The sequence below is a fragment of the Oncorhynchus nerka genome, linkage group LG4, assembly GCF_034236695.1.
Source record: "Oncorhynchus nerka isolate Pitt River linkage group LG4, Oner_Uvic_2.0, whole genome shotgun sequence".
Lineage (NCBI taxonomy): Eukaryota > Metazoa > Chordata > Actinopteri > Salmoniformes > Salmonidae > Oncorhynchus > Oncorhynchus nerka.
This window is the reverse complement of record NC_088399.1, coordinates 7,829,225-7,853,313: the sequence shown is the minus strand read 5'-3', so window position 1 is coordinate 7,853,313 and position 24,089 is coordinate 7,829,225. Positions and strand designations below refer to the sequence as shown.

Sequence of the window (24,089 nt, the reverse complement as noted above, 5' to 3'; positions counted from 1 at the left end):
TTGTTGTTTATTGCGTACTGTTTATTGCGTACTGTTTATTGCGTACTGTTTGTTGTTTATTGCGTACTGTTTATTGCGTACTGTTTATTGCGTACTGTTTGTTGTTTATTGCGTACTGTTTATTGCGTACTGTTTATTGCGTACTGTTTATTGCGTACTGTTTATTGTTTATTGCGTACTGTTTATTGCGTACTGCTTGTTTATTGCGTACTGTTTGTTGTTTATTGCGTACTGCTTATTGTTTATTGCGTACTGTTTATTGCGTACTGTTTATTGTTTATTGCGTACTGTTTATTGCGTACTGCTTGTTGTTTATTGCGTACTGTTTATTGCGTACTGTTTATTGTTTATTGCGTACTGTTTATTGCGTACTGTTTATTGCGTACTGTTTATTGCGTACTGTTTATTGTTTATTGCGTACTGTTTATTGCGTACTGTTTATTGCGTACTGCTTGTTGTTTATTGCGTACTGTTTATTGCGTACTGTTTGTTTATTGCGTACTGTTTATTGCGTACTGTTTGTTTATTGCGTACTGTTTATTGCGTACTGTTTGCTTATTGCGTACTGTTTATTGCGTACTGTTTATTGCGTACTGCTTGTTGCTTATTGCGTACTGTTTATTGCGTACTGCTTGTTGCTTATTGCGTACTGTTTATTGCGTACTGCTTGTTGCTTATTGCGTACTGTTTATTGCGTACTGTTTATTGCGTACTGCTTGTTGCTTATTGCGTAGTGCTTGTTGTTTATTGCGTACTGTTTATTACGTACTGCTTGTTGTTTATTGCGTACTGCTTGTTGTTTATTGCGTACTGTTTATTGCGTACTGTTTATTGCGTACTGTTTATTGCGTACTGTTTATTGCGTACTGTTTATTGCGTACTGTTTATTGCGTACTGTTTATTACGTACTGCTTGTTGCGTACTGCTTGTTGTTTATTGCGTACTGTTTATTGCGTACTGCTTGTTGCTTATTGCGTACTGCTTGTTGCTTATTGCGTACTGCTTGTTGTTTATTGCGTACTGTTTATTGCGTACTGTTTATTGCGTACTGTTTATTGCGTACTGTTTATTGCGTACTGTTTATTGCGTACTGTTTATTGCGTACTGTTTATTGCGTACTGCTTGTTGTTTATTGCGTACTGTTTATTGCGTACTGTTTATTGCGTACTGTTTATTGCGTACTGCTTGTTGCTTATTGCGTACTGTTTATTGCGTACTGTTTATTGCGTACTGTTTATTGCGTACTGTTTATTGCGTACTGTTTATTGTGTACTGCTTGTTGTTTATTGCGTACTGCTTGTTGCTTATTGCGTACTGCTTGTTGTTTATTGCGTACTGTTTATTGCGTACTGTTTATTGCGTACTGTTTATTGCGTACTGTTTATTGCGTACTGTTTATTGTGTACTGCTTGTTGTTTATTGCGTACTGCTTGTTGTTTATTGCGTACTGCTTGTTGTTTATTGCGTACTGCTTGTTGTTTATTGCGTACTGTTTATTGCGTACTGTTTATTGCGTACTGTTTATTGCGTACTGTTTATTGCGTACTGTTTATTGCGTACTGCTTGTTGTTTATTGCGTACTGCTTGTTGTTTATTGCGTACTGCTTGTTGTTTATTGCGTACTGTTTATTGCGTACTGTTTATTGCGTACTGTTTATTGCGTACTGTTTATTGCGTACTGCTTGTTGTTTATTGCGTACTGTTTATTGCGTACTGCTTGTTGTTTATTGCGTACTGTTTATTGCGTACTGTTTATTGCGTACTGTTTATTGCGTACTGCTTGTTGTTTATTGCGTACTGCTTGTTGTTTATTGCGTACTGTTTATTGCGTACTGTTTATTGCGTACTGCTTGTTGTTTATTGCGTACTGCTTGTTGTTTATTGCGTACTGCTTGTTGTTTATTGCGTACTGCTTGTTGTTTATTGCGTACTGTTTATTGCGTACTGCTTATTGCGTACTGTTTATTGCGTACTGTTTATTGCGTACTGCTTGTTGTTTATTGCGTACTGTTTATTGCGTACTGTTTATTGCGTACTGTTTATTGCGTACTGCTTGTTGTTTATTGCGTACTGTTTATTGCGTACTGTTTATTGCGTACTGTTTATTGCGTACTGCTTGTTGTTTATTGTTTTTATTGCGTACTGTTTATTGCGTGCTGTTTATTGCGTGCTGTTTATTGCGTGTTTATTGCTGTGTTTATTGCGTGCTGTTTATTGCGTGCTTGTTGTTTATTGCGTACTGTTTATTGCGTACTGTTTATTGCGTACTGTTTATTGCGTACTGCTTGTTGTTTATTGCGTACTGTTTATTGCGTACTGTTTATTGCGTACTGTTTATTGCGTACTGTTTATTGCGTACTGCTTGTTGTTTATTGCGTACTGTTTATTGCGTACTGTTTATTGCGTACTGTTTATTGCGTACTGTTTATTGCGTACTGTTTATTGCGTACTGCTTGTTGTTTATTGCGTACTGTTTATTGCGTACTGTTTATTGCGTACTGTTTATTGCGTACTGCTTGTTGTTTATTGCGTACTGTTTATTGCGTACTGTTTATTGCGTACTGTTTATTGCGTACTGTTTATTGCGTACTGCTTGTTGTTTATTGCGTACTGTTTATTGCGTACTGTTTATTGCGTACTGTTTATTGCGTACTGTTTATTGCGTACTGTTTATTGCGTACTGTTTATTGCGTACTGTTTATTGCGTACTGCTTGTTGTTTATTGCGTACTGTTTATTGCGTACTGTTTATTGCGTACTGTTTATTGCGTACTGTTTATTGCGTACTGCTTGTTGTTTATTGCGTACTGCTTGTTGTTTATTGCGTACTGCTTGTTGTTTATTGCGTACTGCTTGTTGTTTATTGCGTACTGTTTATTGCGTTGTTTATTGCGTTTATTGCTGCTTGTTGTTTATTGCGTACTGCTTGTTGTTTATTGCGTACTGTTTATTGCGTACTGCTTGTTGTTTATTGCGTACTGCTTGTTGTTTATTGCGTACTGTTTATTGCGTACTGTTTATTGCGTACTGCTTGTTGTTTATTGCGTACTGCTTGTTGTTTATTGCGTACTGCTTGTTGTTTATTGCGTACTGCTTGTTGTTTATTGCGTACTGTTTATTGCGTACTGTTTATTGCGTACTGCTTGTTGTTTATTGCGTACTGCTTGTTGTTTATTGCGTACTGCTTGTTGTTTATTGCGTACTGTTTATTGCGTACTGTTTATTGCGTACTGTTTATTGCGTACTGTTTATTGCGTACTGCTTGTTGTTTATTGCGTACTGTTTATTGCGTACTGTTTATTGCGTACTGTTTATTGCGTACTGTTTATTGCGTACTGTTTATTGCGTACTGCTTGTTGTTTATTGCGTACTGCTTGTTGTTTATTGCGTACTGTTTATTGCGTACTGCTTGTTGTTTATTGCGTACTGCTTGTTGTTTATTGCGTACTGCTTGTTGTTTATTGCGTACTGTTTATTGCGTACTGTTTATTGCGTACTGTTTATTGCGTACTGTTTATTGCGTACTGCTTGTTGCTTATTGCGTACTGTTTATTGCGTACTGCTTGTTGTTTATTGCGTACTGCTTGTTGTTTATTGCGTACTGCTTGTTGTTTATTGCGTACTGCTTGTTGTTTATTGCGTACTGTTTATTGCGTACTGTTTATTGCGTACTGTTTATTGCGTACTGTTTATTGCGTACTGCTTGTTGCTTATTGCGTACTGTTTATTGCGTACTGTTTATTGCGTACTGTTTATTGTTTATTGCGTACTGTTTATTGCGTACTGTTTATTGCGTACTGTTTATTGCGTATTGTTTATTGCGTACTGTTTATTGCGTACTGTTTATTGCGTACTGTTTATTGCGTACTGTTTATTGCGTACTGTTTATTGCGTACTGTTTATTGCGTACTGTTTATTGCGTATTGTTTATTGCGTACTGTTTATTGCGTACTGTTTATTGCGTACTGTTTATTGCGTACTGCTTGTTGCTTATTGCGTACTGTTTATTGCGTACTGTTTATTGCGTGCTGTTTATTGTTTATTGCGTACTGTTTATTGCGTACTGTTTATTGCGTACTGTTTATTGCGTGCTGTTTATTGCGTACTGTTTATTGTTTATTGCGTACTGTTTATTGCGTGCTGTTTATTGCGTACTGTTTATTGCGTGCTGTTTATTGCGTACTGTTTGTTGTTTATTGCGTACTGTTTATTGCGTATTGTTTACTGCTTGTTGTTTATTGCGTACTGTTTATTGCGTGCTGTTTATTGCGTACTGTTTGTTGTTTATTGCGTACTGTTTATTGCGTACTGTTTATTGCGTACTGTTTGTTGTTTATTGCGTACTGTTTATTGCGTACTGTTTATTGCGTACTGTTTATTGCGTACTGTTTATTGTTTATTGCGTACTGTTTATTGCGTACTGCTTGTTTATTGCGTACTGTTTGTTGTTTATTGCGTACTGCTTATTGTTTATTGCGTACTGTTTATTGCGTACTGTTTATTGTTTATTGCGTACTGTTTATTGCGTACTGCTTGTTGTTTATTGCGTACTGTTTATTGCGTACTGTTTATTGTTTATTGCGTACTGTTTATTGCGTACTGTTTATTGCGTACTGTTTATTGCGTACTGTTTATTGTTTATTGCGTACTGTTTATTGCGTACTGTTTATTGCGTACTGCTTGTTGTTTATTGCGTACTGTTTATTGCGTACTGTTTGTTTATTGCGTACTGTTTATTGCGTACTGTTTGTTTATTGCGTACTGTTTATTGCGTACTGTTTGCTTATTGCGTACTGTTTATTGCGTACTGTTTATTGCGTACTGCTTGTTGCTTATTGCGTACTGCTTGTTGCTTATTGCGTAGTGCTTGTTGTTTATTGCGTACTGTTTATTACGTACTGCTTGTTGTTTATTGCGTACTGCTTGTTGTTTATTGCGTACTGTTTATTGCGTACTGTTTATTGCGTACTGTTTATTGCGTACTGTTTATTGCGTACTGTTTATTGCGTACTGTTTATTGCGTACTGTTTATTACGTACTGCTTGTTGCGTACTGCTTGTTGTTTATTGCGTACTGTTTATTGCGTACTGCTTGTTGCTTATTGCGTACTGCTTGTTGTTTATTGCGTGCTGCTTGTTTTTATTGCGTACTGTTTATTGCGTGCTGTTTATTGCGTGCTGTTTATTGCGTGCTGTTTATTGCGTGCGTGCTGTTTATTGCGTGCTGTTTATTGCGTGCTGCTTGTTGTTTATTGCGTGCTGTTTATTGCGTGCTGTTTATTGCGTGCTGTTTATTGCGTACTGCTTGTTGCTTATTGCGTACTGTTTATTGCGTACTGTTTATTGCGTACTGTTTATTGCGTACTGTTTATTGCGTACTGTTTATTGTGTACTGCTTGTTGTTTATTGCGTACTGCTTGTTGCTTATTGCGTACTGCTTGTTGTTTATTGCGTACTGTTTATTGCGTGCTGTTTATTGCGTGCTGTTTATTGCGTACTGTTTATTGCGTGCTGTTTATTGTGTACTGCTTGTTGTTTATTGCGTACTGCTTGTTGTTTATTGCGTACTGCTTGTTGTTTATTGCGTACTGCTTGTTGTTTATTGCGTACTGTTTATTGCGTACTGTTTATTGCGTACTGTTTATTGCGTACTGTTTATTGCGTACTGTTTATTGCGTACTGCTTGTTGTTTATTGCGTACTGCTTGTTGTTTATTGCGTACTGCTTGTTGTTTATTGCGTACTGTTTATTGCGTACTGTTTATTGCGTACTGTTTATTGCGTACTGTTTATTGCGTACTGCTTGTTGTTTATTGCGTACTGTTTATTGCGTACTGCTTGTTGTTTATTGCGTACTGTTTATTGCGTACTGTTTATTGCGTACTGTTTATTGCGTACTGTTTATTGCGTACTGCTTGTTGTTTATTGCGTACTGCTTGTTGTTTATTGCGTACTGTTTATTGCGTACTGCTTGTTGTTTATTGCGTACTGCTTGTTGTTTATTGCGTACTGTTTATTGCGTACTGCTTGTTGTTTATTGCGTACTGCTTGTTGTTTATTGCGTACTGCTTGTTGTTTATTGCGTACTGTTTATTGCGTACTGTTTATTGCGTACTGTTTATTGCGTACTGTTTATTGCGTACTGTTTATTGCGTACTGCTTGTTGTTTATTGCGTACTGTTTATTGCGTACTGTTTATTGCGTACTGTTTATTGCGTACTGCTTGTTGTTTATTGCGTACTGTTTATTGCGTACTGTTTATTGCGTACTGTTTATTGCGTACTGCTTGTTGTTTATTGCGTACTGTTTATTGCGTACTGTTTATTGCGTACTGTTTATTGCGTACTGCTTGTTGTTTATTGCGTACTGTTTATTGCGTACTGTTTATTGCGTACTGTTTATTGCGTACTGTTTATTGCGTACTGTTTATTGCGTACTGCTTGTTGTTTATTGCGTACTGTTTATTGCGTACTGTTTATTGCGTACTGTTTATTGCGTACTGCTTGTTGTTTATTGCGTACTGTTTATTGCGTACTGTTTATTGCGTACTGTTTATTGCGTACTGTTTATTGCGTACTGCTTGTTGTTTATTGCGTACTGTTTATTGCGTACTGTTTATTGCGTACTGTTTATTGCGTACTGTTTATTGCGTACTGTTTATTGCGTACTGTTTATTGCGTACTGTTTATTGCGTACTGCTTGTTGTTTATTGCGTACTGTTTATTGCGTACTGTTTATTGCGTACTGTTTATTGCGTACTGTTTATTGCGTACTGCTTGTTGTTTATTGCGTACTGCTTGTTGTTTATTGCGTACTGCTTGTTGTTTATTGCGTACTGCTTGTTGTTTATTGCGTACTGTTTATTGCGTACTGTTTATTGCGTACTGTTTATTGCGTACTGTTTATTGCGTACTGCTTGTTGTTTATTGCGTACTGCTTGTTGTTTATTGCGTACTGTTTATTGCGTACTGCTTGTTGTTTATTGCGTACTGCTTGTTGTTTATTGCGTACTGTTTATTGCGTACTGCTTGTTGTTTATTGCGTACTGCTTGTTGTTTATTGCGTACTGTTTATTGCGTACTGTTTATTGCGTACTGTTTATTGCGTACTGTTTATTGCGTACTGCTTGTTGTTTATTGCGTATTGCGTGCTTGTTGTTTATTGCGTACTGTTTATTGCGTTGTTTATTGCGTATTGCGTACTGCTTGTTGTTTATTGCGTACTGCTTGTTGTTTATTGCGTACTGCTTGTTGTTTATTGCGTACTGTTTATTGCGTACTGTTTATTGCGTACTGTTTATTGCGTACTGTTTATTGCGTACTGCTTGTTGTTTATTGCGTACTGTTTATTGCGTACTGTTTATTGCGTACTGTTTATTGCGTACTGTTTATTGCGTACTGCTTGTTGTTTATTGCGTACTGTTTATTGCGTACTGCTTGTTGTTTATTGCGTACTGTTTATTGCGTTCTGTTTATTGCGTACTGTTTATTGCGTACTGTTTATTGCGTACTGCTTGTTGTTTATTGCGTACTGCTTGTTGTTTATTGCGTACTGTTTATTGCGTACTGTTTATTGCGTACTGCTTGTTGTTTATTGCGTACTGTTTATTGCGTACTGTTTATTGCGTACTGTTTATTGCGTACTGTTTATTGCGTACTGTTTATTGCGTACTGCTTGTTGCTTATTGCGTACTGTTTATTGCGTACTGTTTATTGCGTACTGTTTATTGTTTATTGCGTACTGTTTATTGCGTTGTTTATTGCGTGTTTATTGCGTATTGTTTATTGCGTACTGTTTATTGCGTACTGTTTATTGCGTGCTGTTTATTGCGTGCTGTTTATTGCGTTGTTTATTGCGTGCTGTTTATTGCGTACTGTTTATTGCGTATTGTTTATTGCGTACTGTTTATTGCGTACTGTTTATTGCGTACTGTTTATTGCGTACTGCTTGTTGCTTATTGCGTACTGTTTATTGCGTACTGTTTATTGCGTACTGTTTATTGTTTATTGCGTACTGTTTATTGCGTACTGTTTATTGCGTACTGTTTATTGCGTACTGTTTATTGCGTACTGTTTATTGCGTACTGTTTATTGCGTACTGTTTATTGCGTACTGTTTGTTGTTTATTGCGTACTGTTTATTGCGTACTGCTTGTTGTTTATTGCGTACTGTTTATTGCGTACTGTTTATTGCGTACTGTTTATTGCGTACTGTTTATTGTTTATTGCGTACTGTTTATTGCGTACTGCTTGTTTATTGCGTACTGTTTGTTGTTTATTGCGTACTGCTTATTGTTTATTGCGTACTGTTTATTGCGTACTGTTTATTGTTTATTGCGTACTGTTTATTGCGTACTGCTTGTTGTTTATTGCGTACTGTTTATTGCGTACTGTTTATTGCGTACTGTTTATTGTTTATTGCGTACTGTTTATTGCGTACTGTTTATTGCGTACTGCTTGTTGTTTATTGCGTACTGTTTATTGCGTACTGTTTGTTTATTGCGTACTGTTTATTGCGTACTGTTTGTTTATTGCGTACTGTTTATTGCGTACTGTTTGCTTATTGCGTACTGTTTATTGCGTACTGTTTATTGCGTACTGCTTGTTGCTTATTGCGTAGTGCTTGTTGTTTATTGCGTACTGTTTATTACGTACTGCTTGTTGTTTATTGCGTACTGCTTGTTGTTTATTGTGTACTGCTTGTTGTTTATTGCGTACTGCTTGTTGCTTATTGCGTACTGTTTATTGCGTACTGCTTGTTGTTTATTGCGTACTGTTTATTGCGTACTGTTTATTGCGTACTGTTTATTGCGTACTGTTTATTGCGTACTGCTTGTTGTTTATTGCGTACTGTTTATTGCGTACTGTTTATTGCGTACTGTTTATTGTTTATTGCGTACTGTTTATTGCGTACTGTTTGTTGTTTATTGCGTACTGCTTGTTGTTTATTGCGTACTGTTTATTGCGTACTGCTTGTTGCTTATTGCGTACTGCTTGTTGCTTATTGCGTACTGCTTGTTGTTTATTGCGTACTGTTTATTGCGTACTGTTTATTGCGTACTGTTTATTGCGTACTGTTTATTGCGTACTGTTTATTGCGTACTGTTTATTGCGTACTGTTTATTGCGTACTGTTTATTGCGTACTGTTTATTGCGTACTGTTTATTGCGTACTGCTTGTTGTTTATTGCGTACTGTTTATTGCGTACTGTTTATTGCGTACTGTTTATTGCGTACTGTTTATTGCGTACTGTTTATTGCGTACTGTTTATTGCGTACTGTTTATTGCGTACTGTTTATTGCGTACTGTTTATTGCGTACTGCTTGTTGTTTATTGCGTACTGCTTGTTGTTTATTGCGTACTGCTTGTTGTTTATTGCGTACTGTTTATTGCGTACTGCTTGTTGTTTATTGCGTACTGTTTATTGCGTACTGCTTGTTGTTTATTGTGTACTGCTTGTTGTTTATTGCGTACTGCTTGTTGTTTATTGCGTACTGCTTGTTGTTTATTGCGTACTGCTTGTTGTTTATTGCGTACTGCTTGTTGTTTATTGCGTACTGTTTATTGCGTACTGTTTATTGCGTACTGTTTATTGCGTACTGTTTATTGCGTACTGCTTGTTGTTTATTGCGTACTGTTTATTGCGTACTGTTTATTGCGTACTGTTTATTGCGTACTGCTTGTTGTTTATTGCGTACTGTTTATTGCGTACTGCTTGTTGTTTATTGCGTACTGTTTATTGCGTACTGCTTGTTGTTTATTGCGTACTGTTTATTGCGTACTGCTTGTTGTTTATTGCGTACTGCTTGTTGTTTATTGCGTACTGTTTGTTGTTTATTGCGTACTGCTTGTTGTTTATTGCGTACTGTTTATTGCGTACTGTTTATTGCGTACTGCTTGTTGTTTATTACGTACTGCTTGTTGTTTATTGCGTACTGCTTGTTGTTTATTACGTACTGTTTATTGCGTACTGTTTATTGCGTACTGCTTGTTGTTTATTACGTACTGCTTGTTGTTTATTGCGTACTGCTTGTTGTTTATTACGTACTGCTTGTTGCTTATTGCGTACTGCTTGTTGTTTATTGCTTACTGCTTGTTGTTTATTGCGTACTGCTTGTTGTTTATTGCGTACTGCTTGTTGTTTATTGCGTACTGCTTGTTGTTTATTGCGTACTGCTTGTTGTTTATTGTGTACTGCTTGTTGTTTATTGCGTACTGCTTGTTGTTTATTACGTACTGCTTGTTGTTTATTGCGTACTGCTTGTTGTTTATTGTGTACTGCTTGTTGTTTATTGCGTACTGCTTGTTGTTTATTGTGTACTGCTTGTTGTTTATTGCGTACTGCTTGTTGTTTATTGCGTACTGCTTGTTGTTTATTACGTACTGCTTGTTGTTTATTGCGTACTGCTTGTTGTTTATTGTGTACTGCTTGTTGTTTATTGCGTACTGCTTGTTGTTTATTACGTACTGCTTGTTGTTTATTGCGTACTGCTTGTTGTTTATTGTGTACTGCTTGTTGTTTATTGCGTACTGCTTGTTGTTTATTGCGTACTGCTTGTTGTTTATTGTGTACTGCTTGTTGTTTATTGCGTACTGCTTGTTGTTTATTACGTACTGCTTGTTGTTTATTGCGTACTGTTTATTGCGTACTGTTTATTGCGTACTGCTTGTTGTTTATTACGTACTGCTTGTTGTTTATTGCGTACTGCTTGTTGTTTATTGCGTACTGCTTGTTGCTTATTGCGTACTGTTTGTTGTTTATTGCGTACTGCTTGTTGTTTATTGCGTACTGCTTGTTGTTTATTGCTTACTGCTTGTTGTTTATTGCGTACTGCTTGTTGTTTATTGCGTACTGCTTGTTGTTTATTGCGTACTGTTTATTGCGTACTGCTTGTTGTTTATTGCGTACTGCTTGTTGTTTATTGCGTACTGCTTGTTGTTTATTGCGTACTGTTTATTGCGTACTGCTTGTTGTTTATTGCGTACTGCTTGTTGTTTATTGCGTACTGTTTATTGCGTACTGTTTATTGCGTACTGCTTGTTGTTTATTGCGTACTGCTTGTTGTTTATTGTGTACTGCTTGTTGTTTATTGCGTACTGCTTGTTGTTTATTGCGTTGTTTATTGCGTTGTTTATTGCGTACTGTTTATTGCGTGTTTATTGCGTACTGTTTATTGCGTACTGCTTGTTGTTTATTGCGTACTGCTTGTTGTTTATTGCGTACTGCTTGTTGTTTATTGCGTACTGTTTATTGCGTGCTGTTTATTGTTGTTTATTGCGTGCTGTTTATTGCGTACTGTTTATTGTTTATTGCGTACTGTTTATTGCGTACTGCTTGTTGTTTATTGCGTGCTGTTTGTTGTTTATTGCGTACTGCTTATTGTTTATTGCGTACTGTTTATTGCGTACTGTTTATTGTTTTATTGCGTACTGTTTATTGCGTACTGCTTGTTGTTTATTGCGTGCTGTTTTTATTGCGTACTGTTTATTGTTTATTGCGTACTGTTTATTGCGTACTGTTTATTGCGTACTGTTTATTGCGTACTGTTTATTGTTTATTGCGTACTGTTTATTGCGTACTGCTTGTTGTTTATTGCGTACTGTTTATTGTTTATTGCGTTTGTTTATTGCGTACTGTTTATTGCGTACTGTTTGTTTATTGCGTACTGTTTATTGCGTACTGTTTGTTTATTGCGTACTGTTTATTGCGTACTGCTTGTTTATTGCGTACTGTTTGTTGTTTATTGCGTACTGTTTGTTGCTTTATTGCGTAGTGTTTGTTGTTTATTGCGTACTGTTTATTGCGTACTGCTTGTTGTTTATTGCGTGCTGTTTTTGTTTATTGCGTTTATTGTTTATTGCGTACTGTTTATTGCGTACTGTTTATTGCGTACTGTTTATTGCGTACTGTTGTTGTTTATTGCGTACTGTTTATTGCGTTTGTTGTTTATTGCGTACTGTTTATTGCGTACTGTTTATTGCGTACTGTTTATTGCGTACTGTTTGTTTTATTGCGTACTGTTTATTGCTTTTTGCTTATTGCGTACTGTTTATTGTTGTTTATTGCGTACTGCTTGTTTTATTGCGTACTGCTTGTTGTTTATTGCGTGCTTGTTGTTTATTGCGTACTGTTTATTGCGTACTGCTTGTTGCTTATTGCGTACTGCTTGTTGTTTATTGCGTACTGTTTATTGCGTACTGTTTATTGCGTACTGTTTGTTGCTTATTGCGTACTGCTTGTTGCTTATTGCGTAGTGCTTGTTGTTTATTGCGTACTGTTTATTGCGTACTGCTTGTTGTTTATTGCGTACTGTTTATTGCGTACTGTTTATTGCGTACTGCTTGTTGTTTATTGCGTACTGTTTATTGCGTACTGCTTGTTGTTTATTGCGTACTGCTTGTTGTTTATTGCGTACTGCTTGTTGTTTATTGCGTACTGTTTGTTGTTTATTGCGTACTGCTTGTTGTTTATTGCGTACTGTTTATTGCGTACTGCTTGTTGTTTATTGCGTACTGTTTGTTGTTTATTGCGTACTGCTTGTTGTTTATTGCGTACTGTTTGTTGTTTATTGCGTACTGCTTGTTGCTTATTGCGTACTGTTTGTTGTTTATTGCGTACTGCTTGTTGTTTATTGCGTACTGTTTGTTGTTTATTGCGTACTGCTTGTTGTTTATTGCGTACTGTTTGTTGTTTATTGCGTACTGCTTGTTGTTTATTGCGTACTGTTTATTGCGTACTGCTTGTTGTTTATTGCGTACTGTTTGTTGTTTATTGCGTACTGCTTGTTGTTTATTGCGTACTGTTTATTGCGTACTGCTTGTTGTTTATTGCGTACTGTTTGTTGTTTATTGCGTACTGCTTGTTGTTTATTGCGTACTGTTTATTGCGTACTGCTTGTTGTTTATTGCGTACTGTTTGTTGTTTATTGCGTACTGCTTGTTGTTTATTGCGTACTGTTTATTGTTTATTGCGTACTGCTTGTTGTTTATTACAGTTTTATTGCGTACTGTTGTTGTTTATTGCGTACTGTTTGTTGTTTATTGCGTACTGCTTGTTGTTTATTGCGTACTGTTTATTGCGTACTGCTTGTTGTTTATTGCGTACTGCTTGTTGTTTATTGCGTACTGTTTATTGTTTATTGCGTACTGCTTGTTGTTTATTGCGTACTGTTTATTGTTTATTGCGTACTGCTTGTTGTTTATTGCGTACTGTTTATTGCGTACTGCTTGTTGTTTATTGCGTACTGTTTGTTGTTTATTGCGTACTGCTTGTTGTTTATTGCGTACTGCTTGTTGTTTATTGCGTACTGTTTGTTGTTTATTGCGTACTGTTTGTTGTTTATTGCGTTGTTTATTGCGTACTGTTTGTTGTTTATTGCGTACTGCTTGTTGTTTATTGCGTTTATTGCGTGCACTGCTTGTTGTTTATTGCGTACTGTTTATTGTTTATTGCGTACTGCTTGTTGTTTATTGCGTACTGTTTATTGTTTATTGCGTACTGCTTGTTGTTTATTGCGTACTGTTTATTGCGTACTGCTTGTTGTTTATTGCGTACTGCTTGTTGTTTATTGCGTACTGTTTATTGTTTATTGCGTACTGCTTGTTGTTTATTGCGTACTGTTTATTGTTTATTGCGTACTGTTTGTTGTTTATTGCGTTGTTTATTGCGTACTGTTTGTTGTTTATTGCGTACTGCTTGTTGTTTATTGCGTACTGTTTATTTATTGCGCGTACTGTTGTTGTTTATTGCGTACTGTTTGTTGTTTATTGCGTACTGTTTGTTGTTTATTGCGTACTGTTTTGTTTATGCTTGTTGTTTATTGCGTACTGCTTGTTGTTTATTGCGTACTGTTTGTTGTTTATTGCGTACTGCTTGTTGTTTATTGCGTACTGTTTATTGTTTATTGCGTACTGCTTGTTGTTTATTGCGTACTGCTTGTTGTTTATTGCGTACTGCTTGTTGTTTATTGCGTACTGCTTGTTGTTTATTGCGTACTGTTTGTTGTTTATTGCGTACTGTTTATTGCGTACTGCTTGTTGTTTATTGCGTACTGCTTGTTGTTTATTGCGTACTGTTTATTGCGTACTGCTTGTTGTTTATTGCGTACTGTTTGTTGTTTATTGCGTACTGCTTGTTGTTTATTGCGTACTGTTTATTGTTTATTGCGTACTGCTTGTTGTTTATTGCGTACTGCTTGTTGTTTATTGCGTACTGCTTGTTGTTTATTGCGTACTGCTTGTTGTTTATTGCGTACTGTTTGTTGTTTATTGCGTACTGTTTATTGCGTACTGCTTGTTGTTTATTGCGTACTGCTTGTTGTTTATTGCTTACTGCTTGTTGTTTATTGCGTACTGTTTATTGCGTACTGCTTGTTGTTTATTGCGTACTGCTTGTTGTTTATTGCGTACTGCTTGTTGCTTATTGCGTACTGCTTGTTGTTTATTGCTTACTGTTTGTTGTTTATTGCGTACTGTTTATTGCGTACTGCTTGTTGTTTATTGCGTACTGCTTGTTGTTTATTGCTTACTGCTTGTTGTTTATTGCTTACTGCTTGTTGTTTATTGCGTACTGCTTGTTGTTTATTGCGTACTGCTTGTTGTTTATTGCGTACTGCTTGTTGTTTATTGCGTACTGCTTGTTGTTTATTGCTTACTGCTTGTTGTTTATTGCGTACTGCTTGTTGTTTATTGCGTACTGCTTGTTGCGTACTGCTTATTGCGTACTGCTTGTTGCTTATTGCGTACTGCTTGTTGTTTATTGCGTACTGTTTATTGCGTACTGTTTATTGCGTACTGTTTATTGTTTATTGCGTACTGTTTATTGCGTACTGCTTGTTTATTGCGTACTGTTTGTTGTTTATTGCGTACTGCTTATTGTTTATTGCGTACTGTTTATTGCGTACTGTTTATTGTTTATTGCGTACTGTTTATTGCGTACTGTTTATTGTTTATTGCGTACTGTTTATTGCGTACTGCTTGTTTATTGCGTACTGTTTGTTGTTTATTGCGTACTGCTTATTGTTTATTGCGTACTGTTTATTGCGTACTGTTTATTGTTTATTGCGTACTGTTTATTGCGTACTGCTTGTTGTTTATTGCGTACTGTTTATTGCGTACTGTTTATTGTTTATTGCGTACTGTTTATTGCGTACTGTTTATTGCGTACTGTTTATTGCGTACTGTTTATTGTTTATTGCGTACTGTTTATTGCGTACTGTTTATTGCGTACTGCTTGTTGTTTATTGCGTACTGTTTATTGCGTACTGTTTGTTTATTGCGTACTGTTTATTGCGTACTGTTTGTTTATTGCGTACTGTTTATTGCGTACTGTTTGCTTATTGCGTACTGTTTATTGCGTACTGTTTATTGCGTACTGCTTGTTGCTTATTGCGTACTGCTTGTTGCTTATTGCGTAGTGCTTGTTGTTTATTGTGTACTGCTTGTTGCTTATTGCGTACTGTTTATTGCGTACTGCTTGTTGTTTATTGTGTACTGCTTGTTGTTTATTGCGTACTGTTTATTGCGTACTGTTTATTACGTACTGTTTATTGCGTACTGCTTGTTGTTTATTGCGTACTGCTTGTTGTTTATTGTGTACTGCTTGTTGTTTATTGCGTACTGCTTGTTGTTTATTGCGTACTGTTTATTGCGTACTGCTTGTTGTTTATTGCGTACTGTTTATTGCGTACTGTTTATTGCGTACTGTTTATTGCGTACTGTTTATTGCGTACTGCTTGTTGTTTATTGCGTACTGTTTATTGCGTACTGCTTGTTGCGTACTGCTTGTTGTTTATTGCGTACTGCTTGTTGCTTATTGCGTACTGCTTGTTGTTTATTGCGTACTGTTTATTGCGTACTGTTTATTGCGTACTGTTTATTGCGTACTGTTTATTGCGTACTGTTTATTGCGTACTGTTTATTGCGTACTGTTTATTGCGTACTGTTTATTGCGTACTGTTTATTGCGTACTGTTTATTGCGTACTGCTTGTTGTTTATTGCGTACTGTTTATTGCGTACTGTTTATTGCGTACTGTTTATTGCGTACTGTTTATTGCGTACTGTTTATTGCGTACTGTTTATTGCGTACTGTTTATTGCGTACTGTTTATTGCGTACTGCTTGTTGTTTATTGCGTACTGCTTGTTGTTTATTGCGTACTGTTTATTGCGTACTGCTTGTTGTTTATTGCGTACTGCTTGTTGTTTATTGCGTACTGTTTATTGCGTACTGTTTATTGCGTACTGTTTATTGCGTACTGCTTGTTGTTTATTGCGTACTGTTTATTGCGTACTGTTTATTGCGTACTGCTTGTTGTTTATTGCGTACTGTTTATTGCGTACTGTTTATTGCGTACTGCTTGTTGTTTATTGCGTACTGTTTATTGCGTACTGCTTGTTGTTTATTGCGTACTGCTTGTTGTTTATTGCGTACTGTTTGTTGTTTATTGCGTACTGCTTGTTGTTTATTGCGTACTGCTTGTTGTTTATTGCGTACTGTTTATTGCGTACTGCTTGTTGTTTATTGCGTACTGTTTATTGCGTACTGCTTGTTGTTTATTGCGTACTGCTTGTTGTTTATTGCGTACTGTTTGTTGTTTATTGCGTACTGCTTGTTGTTTATTGCGTACTGTTTATTGCGTACTGCTTGTTGTTTATTGCGTACTGTTTATTGCGTACTGCTTGTTGTTTATTGCGTACTGTTTATTGCGTACTGCTTGTTGTTTATTGCGTACTGCTTGTTGCTTATTGCGTACTGTTTGTTGTTTATTGCGTACTGCTTGTTGTTTATTGCGTACTGTTTATTGCGTACTGCTTGTTGTTTATTGCGTACTGCTTGTTGTTTATTGTGTACTGCTTGTTGTTTATTGCGTACTGTTTATTGCTTACTGCTTGTTGTTTATTGCGTACTGTTTATTGCTTACTGCTTGTTGTTTATTGCGTACTGCTTGTTGTTTATTGCGTACTGCTTGTTGTTTATTGCGTACTGCTTGTTGTTTATTGCGTACTGCTTGTTGTTTATTGTGTATATTGTGTACTGCTTGTTGTTTATTGTGTACTGCTTGTTGTTTATTGCGTACTGCTTGTTGTTTATTGCGTACTGCTTGTTGTTTATTGCGTACTGCTTGTTGTTTATTGTGTACTGCTTGTTGTTTATTGTGTACTGCTTGTTGTTTATTGCGTACTGCTTGTTGTTTATTGCGTACTGTTTATTGCGTACTGTTTATTGCGTACTGCTTGTTGTTTATTGCGTACTGCTTGTTGTTTATTGCGTACTGTTTATTGCGTACTGTTTATTGCGTACTGTTTATTGCGTACTGCTTGTTGTTTATTGCGTACTGCTTGTTGTTTATTGCGTACTGCGTACTGCTTGTTGCGTACTGCTTGTTGCGTACTGTTTATTGCGTACTGTTTATTGCGTACTGCTTGTTGTTTATTGCGTACTGCTTGTTGTTTATTGCGTACTGTTTATTGCGTACTGTTTATTGCGTACTGTTTATTGCGTACTGCTTGTTGTTTATTGCGTACTGCTTGTTGTTTATTGCGTACTGCGTACTGCTTGTTGCGTACTGCTTGTTGCGTACTGTTTATTGCGTACTGTTTATTGCGTACTGTTTATTGTTTATTGCGTACTGTTTATTGTTTATTGCGTACTGCTTGTTGTTTATTGCGTACTGCTTGTTGTTTATTGCGTACTGCTTGTTGTTTATTGCGTACTGTTTATTGTTTATTGCGTACTGCTTGTTGTTTATTGCGTACTGCTTGTTGTTTATTGCGTACTGCTTGTTGTTTATTGCGTACTGCTTGTTGTTTATTGCGTACTGCTTGTTGTTTATTGCGTACTGCTTGTTGCTTATTGCGTACTGCTTGTTGTTTATTGTGTACTGCTTGTTGTTTATTGTGTACTGCTTGTTGTTTATTGTGTACTGCTTGTTGTTTATTACGTACTGCTTGTTGTTTATTGCGTACTGCTTGTTGTTTATTGTGTACTGCTTGTTGTTTATTGTGTACTGCTTGTTGTTTATTGCGTACTGCTTGTTGTTTATTGCGTACTGCTTGTTGTTTATTGCGTACTGCTTGTTGTTTATTGCGTACTGCTTGTTGTTTATTGTGTACTGTTTATTGCGTACTGCTTGTTGTTTATTGCGTACTGTTTATTGCGTACTGCTTGTTGTTTATTGCGTACTGTTTATTGCATACTGCTTGTTGTTTATTGTGTACTGTTTATTGCGTACTGTTTATTGCGTACTGCTTGTTGTTTATTGCGTACTGCTTGTTGTTTATTACGTACTGCTTGTTGTTTATTGCTTACTGCTTGTTGTTTATTGCGTACTGCTTGTTGTTTATTGCGTACTGCTTGTTGTTTATTGCGTACTGTTTATTGCGTACTGTTTATTGCGTACTGCTTGTTGTTTATTGCGTACTGCTTGTTGTTTATTGCGTACTGCTTGTTGTTTATTGCGTACTGCTTGTTGTTTATTGTGTACTGTTTATTGCGTACTGTTTATTGCGTACTGTTTATTGCGTACTGCTTGTTGTTTATTGCGTACTGTTTATTGCGTACTGTTTATTGCGTACTGTTTATTGCGTACTGCTTGTTGTTTATTGTGTACTGCTTGTTGTTTATTGCGTACTGCTTGTTGTTTATTGCGTACTGCTTGTTGTTTATTGCGTACTGCTTGTTGTTTATTGCGTACTGCTTGTTGTTTGTTGCGTACTGCTTGTTGTTTATTGCGTACTGTTTATTGCGTACTGCTTGTTGTTTATTGCGTACTGTTTATTGCGTACTGTTTATTGCGTACTGTTTATTGCGTACTGTTTATTGCGTACTGCTTGTTGTTTATTGCGTACTGCTTGTTGTTTATTGCGTACTGTTTATTGCGTACTGTTTATTGCGTACTGTTTATTGCGTACTGCTTGTTGTTTATTGCGTACTGTTTATTGCGTACTGCTTGTTGTTTATTGCGTACTGTTTATTGCGTACTGCTTGTTGTTTATTGCGTACTGCTTGTTGTTTATTGCGTACTGCTTGTTGTTTATTGCGTACTGTTTATTGCGTACTGCTTGTTGTTTATTGCGTACTGTTTATTGCGTACTGCTTGTTGTTTATTGCGTACTGCTTGTTGTTTATTGCGTACTGCTTGTTGTTTATTGCGTACTGTTTATTGCGTACTGCTTGTTGTTTATTGCGTACTGCTTGTTGTTTATTGCGTACTGCTTGTTGTTTATTGCGTACTGTTTATTGCGTACTGCTTGTTGTTTATTGCGTACTGCTTGTTGTTTATTGCGTACTGTTTATTGCGTACTGCTTGTTGTTTATTGCGTACTGCTTGTTGTTTATTGCGTACTGCTTGTTGTTTATTGCGTACTGTTTATTGCGTACTGCTTGTTGTTTATTGCGTACTGTTTATTGCGTACTGCTTGTTGTTTATTGCGTACTGCTTGTTGTTTATTGCGTACTGCTTGTTGTTTATTGCGTACTGCTTGTTGTTTATTGCGTACTGCTTGTTGTTTATTGCGTACTGTTTGTTGTTTATTGCGTACTGCTTGTTGTTTATTGCGTACTGCTTGTTGTTTATTGCGTACTGCTTGTTGCTTATTGCGTACTGTTTGTTGTTTATTGCGTACTGCTTGTTGCTTATTGCGTACTGTTTGTTGTTTATTGCGTACTGTTTATTGCGTACTGCTTGTTGCTTATTGCGTACTGTTTGTTGTTTATTGCGTACTGCTTGTTGTTTATTGCGTACTGCTTGTTGCTTATTGCGTACTGTTTGTTGTTTATTGCGTACTGCTTGTTGCTTATTGCGTACTGTTTGTTGTTTATTGCGTACTGTTTATTGCGTACTGCTTGTTGCTTATTGCGTACTGTTTGTTGTTTATTGCGTACTGCTTGTTGTTTATTGCGTACTGTTTATTGTGTACTGTTTATTGCGTACTGTTTATTGCGTACTGCTTGTTGTTTATTGCGTACTGTTTATTGCGTACTGCTTGTTGTTTATTGCGTACTGTTTATTGCGTACTGCTTGTTGTTTATTGCGTACTGTTTATTGCGTACTGTTTGTTGTTTATTGCGTACTGTTTATTGCGTACTGCTTGTTGTTTATTGCGTACTGCTTGTTGTTTATTGCGTACTGCTTGTTGTTTATTGCGTACTGCTTGTTGTTTATTGCGTACTGCTTGTTGTTTATTGCGTACTGCTTGTTGTTTATTGCGTACTGCTTGTTGTTTATTGCGTACTGCTTGTTGTTTATTGCGTACTGCTTGTTGTTTATTGCGTACTGCTTGTTGTTTATTGCGTACTGCTTGTTGTTTATTGCGTACTGTTTATTGCGTACTGTTTATTGCGTACTGTTTATTGCGTAGTGCTTGTTGTTTATTGCGTACTGTTTATTGCTTACTGTTTATTGCGTACTGTTTATTGCGTAGTGCTTGTTGTTTATTGCGTACTGTTTATTGCGTACTGCTTGTTGTTTATTGCGTACTGCTTGTTGTTTATTGCGTACTGTTTATTGCGTAGTGCTTGTTGTTTATTGCGTACTGTTTATTGCTTACTGTTTATTGCGTACTGTTTATTGCGTAGTGCTTGTTGTTTATTGCGTACTGTTTATTGCGTACTGCTTGTTGTTTATTGCGTACTGCTTGTTGTTTATTGCGTACTGCTTGTTGTTTATTGCGTACTGCTTGTTGTTTATTGCGTACTGCTTGTTGTTTATTGCGTACTGTTTATTGTGTACTGTTTATTGCGTACTGCTTGTTGTTTATTGCGTACTGCTTGTTGTTTATTGCGTACTGCTTGTTGTTTATTGCGTACTGCTTGTTGTTTATTGTGTACTGTTTATTGCGTACTGTTTATTGCGTACTGTTTATTGCGTACTGTTTTTATTGCGTACTGTTTATTGCGTACTGTTTATTGTTGTTTATTGCGTACTGCTTGTTGTTTATTGTGTACTGCTTGTTGTTTATTGCGTACTGCTTGTTGTTTATTGCGTACTGTTTATTGTTGTTTATTGCGTACGGTTTTTTATTGCGTACTGTTTTTGTTGCGTACTGTTTGTTGCGTACTGTTTATTGCGTACTTGTTTTTATTGCGTACTGTTTATTTATTGCGTACTGCTTGTTGTTTATTGCGTACTGCTTGTTGTTTATTGCGTACTGCTTGTTGTTTATTGCGTACTGCTTGTTTTTATTGCGTACTGTTTATTGCGTACTGTTTATTGCGTACTGCTTGTTGTTTATTGCGTACTGCTTGTTGTTTATTGCGTACTGCTTGTTGTTTATTGCGTACTGTTTTGTTTATTGCGTACTGTTTATTGCGTTTTTATTGCGTACTGTTTATTGCGTGCTTGTTTTTATTGCGTACTGCTTGTTGTTTATTGCGTACTGTTTATTGCGTACTGCTTGTTTTTATTGCGTACTGTTTTTGCGCGTACTGCTTGTTGTTTATTGCGTACTGCTTGTTGTTTATTGCGTACTGCTTGTTGTTTATTGCGTACTGTTTATTTATTGCGTACTGCTTGTTGTTTATTGCGTACTGCTTGTTGTTTATTGCGTACTGCTTGTTGTTTTATTGCGTACTGTTTATTGCGTACTGCTTGTTGTTTATTGCGTACTGCTTGTTGTTTATTGCGTACTGTTTATTGCGTTGCTTGTTGTTTATTGCGTACTGCTTGTTGTTTATTGCGTACTGCTTGTTGTTTATTGCGTACTGTTTATTGCGTACTGCTTGTTGTTTATTGCGTACTGTTTATTGCGTGCTGCTTGTTGTTTATTGCGTACTGCTTGTTGTTTATTGCGTACTTGCTTGTTGTTTATTGCGTACTGTTTGTTTATTGCGTACTGCTTGTTGTTTATTGCGTACTGTTTGTTTTTATTGCGTACTGCTTGTTGTTTATTGCGTACTGCTTGTTGTTTATTGCGTACTGCTTGTTGTTTATTGCGTTTATTGCGTGTTTGTTGTTTATTGCGTACTGCTTGTTGTTTATTGCGTACTGTTTGTTGTTTATTGCGTACTGTTTATTGCGTACTGCTTGTTGTTTATTGCGTACTGTTTGTTGTTTATTGCGTACTGCTTGTTGTTTATTGCGTACTGCTTGTTGTTTATTGCGTACTGTTTGTTGTTTATTGCGTACTGCTTGTTGTTTATTGCGTACTGTTTGTTTTTATTGCGTACTGTTTATTGCGTACTGCTTGTTGTTTATTGCGTACTGTTTGTTGTTTATTGCGTACTGCTTGTTGTTTATTGCGTACTGTTTATTGTTTATTGTTTATTGTTGTTTATTGCGTACTGCTTGTTGTTTATTGCGTACTTGTTTATTGCGTACTGCTTGTTGTTTATTGCGTACTGTTTTGTTTATTGCGTACTGCTTGTTGTTTATTGCGTACTGTTTGTTGTTTATTGCGTACTGTTTGTTGTTTATTGCGTACTGTTTATTGCGTACTGCTTGTTGTTTATTGCGTACTGCTTGTTGTTTATTGCGTACTGTTTGTTGTTTATTGCGTACTGCTTGTTGTTTATTGCGTGCTGCTTGTTGTTTATTGCGTACTGTTGTTGTTTATTGCGTACTGCTTGTTGTTTATTGCGTACTGCTTGTTGTTTATTGCGTACTGTTTATTGTTTATTACTGTTTGTTGTTTATTGCGTACTGTTTGTTGCGTATGCTTGTTGTTTATTGCGTGCTGTTTGTTGTTTATTGCGTACTGCTTGTTGTTTATTGCGTACTGCTTGTTGTTTATTGCGTACTGCTTGTTTTTATTGCGTACTGCTTGTTGTTTATTGCGTAGTGCTTGTTGTTTATTGCGTACTGTTTATTGCTTACTTGTTTTTTGCGTACTGTTTTGTTGCGTACTGCTTGTTGTTTATTGCGTACTTGTTGTTTATTGCGTACTGCTTGTTGTTTATTGCGTACTGCTTGTTGTTTATTGCGTACTGTTTATTGCGTAGTGCTTGTTGTTTATTGCGTACTGTTTATTGTTTATTGTTTACTGCTTGTTGTTTATTGCGTACTGTTGTTGTTTATTGCGTAGTGCTTGTTGTTTATTGCGTACTGTTTATTGCGCTGCTTGTTGTTTATTGCGTACTGCTTGTTGTTTATTGCGTACTGCTTGTTGTTTATTGCGTAGTGCTTGTTGTTTATTGCGTACTGTTTATTGCGTACTGCTTGTTGTTTATTGCGTTTATGCTTTACTTGTTTATTGCGTACTGCTTGTTGTTTATTGCGTACTGCTTGTTGTTTATTGCGTACTGCTTGTTGTTTATTGCGTGCTTGTTGTTTATTGTTGTTTATTGCGTAGTGCTTGTTGTTTATTGCGTACTGTTTATTGCTTACTGTTTATTGCGTACTGTTTATTGCGTAGTGCTTGTTGTTTATTGCGTACTGTTTATTGCGTACTGCTTGTTGTTTATTGCGTACTGCTTGTTGTTTATTGCGTACTGCTTGTTGTTTATTGCGTAGTGCTTGTTGTTTATTGCGTACTGCTTGTTTTTATTGCGTACTGCTTGTTGTTTATTGCGTACTGCTTGTTGTTTATTGCGTACTGCTTGTTGTTTATTGCGTACTGTTTGTTGTTTTTATTGCGTACTGTTTGTTGTTTATTGGCTGTTTATTGTTTTTATTGCGTACTGTTTGTTTATTGCGTACTGTTTATTGTGTACTGTTTATTGCGTACTGTTTATTGCGTACTGTTTATTGCGTACTGCTTGTTGTTTATTGCGTACTGCTTGTTGTTTATTGCGTACTGCTTGTTGTTTATTGCGTACTGCTTGTTGTTTATTGCGTACTGCTTGTTGTTTATTGCGTACTGCTTGTTGTTTATTGCGTACTGTTTATTGCGTACTGTTTATTGCGTACTGTTTATTGCGTACGGTTTATTGCGTACTGTTTATTGCGTACTGTTTATTGCGTACTGTTTATTGCGTACTGCTTGTTGTTTATTGCGTACTGCTTGTTGTTTATTGCGTACTGCGTACTGCTTGTTGCGTACTGCTTGTTGCGTACTGCTTGTTGCGTACTGCTTGTTGCGTACTGCTTGTTGCTTATTGTCTACTGCTTGTAAGTGCACTGCGTGTTACTTACTTCTTACTGTTTCCTGCTTTATTC

General features: G+C 36.4%; 1 protein-coding gene across 1 annotated transcript in view; it reads left to right on the top strand.

Moving 5' to 3' along the window:
- Window positions 1-24,089, top strand: part of LOC115134336 (protein Shroom3-like) — a 198,188-nt gene that overhangs the window by 164,210 nt on the left and 9,889 nt on the right.